Source organism: Hordeum vulgare, chromosome 3H, assembly GCF_904849725.1.
Source record: "Hordeum vulgare subsp. vulgare chromosome 3H, MorexV3_pseudomolecules_assembly, whole genome shotgun sequence".
NCBI lineage: Eukaryota > Viridiplantae > Streptophyta > Magnoliopsida > Poales > Poaceae > Hordeum > Hordeum vulgare.
The window spans coordinates 579476236-579481415 of NC_058520.1; positions in this window are offsets into that span (position 1 = coordinate 579476236).

Here is a 5180-nt window from a genome sequence, read left to right on the forward strand (position 1 = left end):
CTTTAAAAGAAATTGAAATCTAATATTCCCTTCCTTCATATCGATGATAGCACCAATAGTCCTTAGGAAAGGTCTACCAAGAATAATGGGACATGAAGGATTGCAGTCTATGTCAAGTACAATGAAATCCACGGGTACATAGTTCTTATTTGCAAAAAATAAGAACATCATCGATCCTTCCCATGGGTTTCTTGACAGTAGAATCCGCAAGATGCAAATTAAGAGAACACTCTTCAATCTCATGAAAACCAAGAATATCACATAAAGACTTTGGAATCGCGGAAACACTAGCACCCAAATCACACAAAGCATTGCACTCATAGTTTTTGATCTTGATTTTGATAGTAGGTTCCCACTCATCATGAAGTTTTCTAGGTATAGAGACTTCTAATTCGAGCTTCTCTTCAAGAGATTTCATCATAGCATCTACGATATGCGCGGTAAAGGCTTGCTTTGGCTATAAGCGTGTGGAGAGTTTGTAATGGATTGCATCAAAGAAATGCATTCAAACAAGGAGCAATTATCATAATTGAATTCCTTGAAATCCAAAGTGGGAGTTTCATTACTACCCAAAATTTTGATTTCTTGTACTCCACTCTCCACACCTTTATCATCAAGATGGGTGGACTCTGAATCATTGGGCCGTTTGTCAACCAGGGTGGATTCATATCCAGCCCCTCCATCAATAGGTTTGACAAGCGAAAACAAATATTCAAGAGGAGACACACCAATCACTTTAAGATCTTCGTGATTTGCATCACCAGAACGCACCCTTTTAAACCATTCATGCCTAGCGCGAATTTGGGCGGTTCTTTCTTTGCTCTAATTCATGGAGACACACATAGCTGTCAAAGTTTCATCCAAGTTGACCTTGGGAGGAGCACATCTAACTTTGGAAGTATCAATATCACAAGCATCCTATCAACGCTCTTAGACAAATCGTCTATTTTGAGTAGTTTTTCCTCTATGGACGCATTGAAAATATTTTGAGAGTTGATGAACTCTTTGGTATTACTCTCTAAATCAGAGGGTAATTTGTTGTGATTTCCATAAGTGTTGTTGTAGGTATTGCCATAGTTGTTAGAGGAGTTACTAGGAAAAGGCCTCTCAATCAAAGAAGATAGTGGCATGTCATTAGGATCCTCTGAAAGCATTGTTGTTGCCAAAATTGTTCCTACCAACAAAATTCACGTCCAAACTAGCATTGCTACTCTCAATCAAAGAAGATAGTGGCATGTCATTAGGATCTATAGTAGCATTTCTACTAGCAACCAAATTCATCAACTCGTCCATCTTAGCACTAAGCGAGTTAATCTCTTCTATAGCGTGTACCTTTTTGCTAGGAGGTGACCTTTCAGTGTGCCACTAAGAGTCGTTGGTCATGATATTGTATAGGAGTTTTGTAGCGTCTCCTAACGTGATTTCCGTGAATGTTCCACCTGAGGCGGAGTCCAAGATATTGCGAGAAGCGAAATTCAAGCCAGCGTAAAATATTTGTATAATCATCCACAAACTCAAGCCATGAGCGGGACAATTTCTAATCATAAGCTTCATCCTCTCCCAAGATTGTGCAACGTGTTCATGATCAAGTTGCTTGAAATTCATGATATCGTTACATAAGGAGATGATCTTAGCTGGCGGAAAATACTTGGTTATGTAAGCATCTTTGCGCTTATCCCAAGAATCGATACTATTTTTAGGCAAAGAAGAAAACCAAGTTTTTGCACGATCTCGCAACGAGAATGGAAAAAGTTTCAACTTAATCACGTCATTATCCACATCTCTTTTCTTTTGCATATCACAAAGCTCAATGAAGGTATTGAGATGGGATGCGACATCTTCACTAGGAAGTCCCGAGAATTGCTCTTTCATGACAAGATTCAGCAAAGCTGCGTTCATTTCATACGATTCCGCACTAGTGGCGGGAGCAATCGGAGTACTAATAAAATCATTATTATTGGTACTCGAGAAGTCGCAAAGTTTGGTGTTTTCAGCCATGATGACTTCAACAAACAAACAAGCACACAAGCAAGCAAAAAACCGGCAAAGGAAAACGGCAAAAAGGCAAAAGGCAAAAGGAAACGACAAAGGAGAAAGGCAAATGAAAACGGCAAATGTGAAGTGGGGGAGAGGAAAACGAGAGGCAACTGGCAAAAAAGTAAATGCAAGAGATGAGTTTGTGAGACCTACTTGGATAGATCTCCCCTTCCCCGGCAACGGCGCCAGAAATACTTCTGCTACTGCAACAAAAGACCTTCCAACGGCGCGAGAAATAGGAGTGTTGACGGGAGATCTTGTCTTGATACTCCTCAGCAACGGCACCAGGAATCCTTGTGCTACGGCTACGCCTTAAGGGACTTCCTAGGCAAATATGCAAAGGATTTCCCCAGTGGCCTTGGAGCCATGCGTTGGTGTTCCCTCAAAGCGGAAAGGGTGATGTAGCACAGCGGTGGTAAGTATTTCCCTCAGTTTGAGAATGTAACATCCCAAATTTACTAATTTGGAATGTTTTACAATTGTAGCTAAGCATCTATGCATATTGAATGAAATAAAGATTTGCATTTGAATTCTTTCAAATTTTTGCTTTTGCTTTTCTATTTTTCTTCTTCACCCGAGAAATGTCGGGGAATAATTCTTGCAAGCAAGAAAGAGAGGAGGAATATGACCCTCCAAAATCAGGGGCACTTTTGAAAAATATTTGAGCCAAGAAAAAAGCAGAGTTTTATGAAGAAAATAATTGCAAAAAGAAAATAAAGCCTTTAGAGGTTTTTTCTGAAAAAAATATTTTTAAAAAGTTTTTATTTTGGTCTTGGAAAAATGTTAAACGAGTAGGATTTTTTTTTCTGAAATTTTTTGTATATAATACCCCTATATTTGGAATTTATTTTATTCCCTTTTCATTTTTTTACTTTCTGTTTTTGAAAAATGAAAATAGGAATTTTTGTTTTATTTGGAAAGCGCCTGAGCGCGTTATAGCAGATCTAGCCCAGATCCCGCCTGGCCCGGGATCCGAATCAGATCCGAGCCGGCCACCCGATCCCGCGCCCGACCCCTCCCTCTCTCTGCTCGTGGGACCCCCTGGCCGATCCACCCCACCCGCCGGTCACCTTCTTCCTCCTTCCTTCCCACCGTCGGATCCCCTGCCATGCCACACTGGCCGGCCGATCCCCGCTCGGATCCGAGATTCCCTGCCGCCTGAGAGCCCCCCGAGGCCGCCTATATAAAGCCCGAGGCCACCGCACCCCGACCCCCTCCTCGCTGCCCCAGCCGCCCGACCCCCTGCCTCGCCGGAGCAGAAGCCTCGAGCTCCTCCCTGCTCCTTGCCGAGCCCTCCCCGCACCAACCGCGCCACCATCAGCCACCACATCGCTGCCGCATTCCGTTTTTCCACCAAGCACCCGAGCTCGTCGCCCCGCGCCACCGCACCGCCTCGCCGGAGTACTGCCCAGACCCGGAACTTCCCCGAGCTCGTGACGACCCTCCTCGCCACCCCGGACCTCTCCGACGCCTCCAAACGACGCCGGAGGTTCGCCGCGTCCCCCTGGTGCTCTCGCCATCGCCAGAGGACCACCGGAGCATCATCCTCGACCACCGCCACCTCCCTGCTCGCCGGAGTTGAGCCCACCCGACCCTCCTGTGAGTTCATTAACCCCATCTCTGCCTTAGCCATTCGATCGGATATAAACGGTATAGATTAGACCCAACCCCCGCAGCATTCACCCCCTTAGCCAATCAGAGCACGCCACATACCCCCCCGTGCACTAGTTAGTTTAATCTGTTTTTAGTTTTAATTCAAAAACAGAGAGAGTTCCAATCTTGTTTCCTCCGTAACTTTTGATCCAGGACCCCAATGGAGTTGAATCGTTTTCCAGTAGATCACCAATTTTCTGTAGTTTTTTAAAACATATAATTTGTCTATGTTTGTAATTTTAAAATTTGAATTAGATCAGATTTAGTTTAAACCTTGTTTTGCTTATTCCAGAAGTTCAAAAAATGATTTGTATTTGATTCCTTTTGATACTTCTTTCTAGTGATTATATCTTACTGCAGTATAAGTTTCAAATTTTTTTAAATATTTTTACTTGGGGTTTTAACAGAGACAATTTCTGCCTTAGTTATGTGAAGTGAATTCTTTCACTTAGGCCATAGCTATTTTATACTTGTGATGTTATTTTACTTGTTGATTGATTGTAGTGCTTATGGTGTGTATTTGTTTGTATCGGTAGATCACCCGGAGTGCAAAGCTTGTTACTTAGAAGCGCTGGATCAAGACAACTATCATCAAGGCAAGTCATTTTGATCATACTATCTCCTATGTTTTTTCTATGCATGGTAATTTCACCTTTCTTTGCCCAATTTCATGCTGCGTAGGTACTTGGAAATTTTAGTATAGGTTGTAGTCTCATGTGGTAGGCACACAACAACCCCGATACTTGGCCCGGGACGACAATTTCATATGGCTATGCTTGAGTAGACGGGATATTGGTTGAGTGCATAACACGAGTGATGCGAGGATGATTAAATAACCAAGACCGGTTAAGACAAGATTTTCAAGACCCCGTGAAGAAATGCAACTCTGGGTGAAGGACGGTTTGACGGGCTCCCTGGAGAAACCAGTGGACGACCCCGGGATGCTGGAGACGGCCATGACATCTTGCGGAAAGCTTCACCCAGGCTCGAAGAGACGGACGGAGGCTTCAAGACCCAAGGCTTACCTACACAGCCACAAGTCATTATGGGCTCAGGCTTGGTTGGACAACGCGGCGACTCTGGACAGGCGGTGCTAGCATATGTAGAAGAACGGTAGGAATGGATGGGCACCGACAGAGATTCAAAGGGACCCGTTGAAAGACCATGTTTTGATCATCCGGTCTTCAAACACCCTGAAGTGCGAGGACATACTCGGAGGCGATCAAATCTTGTGGGGAACGTGTGCAAAACTCTGTAGAGTGCCCAAACCTAATTGATTAGCTGTGTCCACGGTCATGGACAACTTGAGCCGAAGGCATTGAAATTTCCCTGAACTCTCGACACAACTTAATAGTGATGTGGGTATTGACAACAACTCGGGTACGAGAATTGGTTGGCGGAACCATCTCGTTAACAACAAACCATGTAGTAATATTTTGCTTTCAGCCCCTCTTGTTGTAGGAGAAAATTGGCTTTATGCAAAACCTATA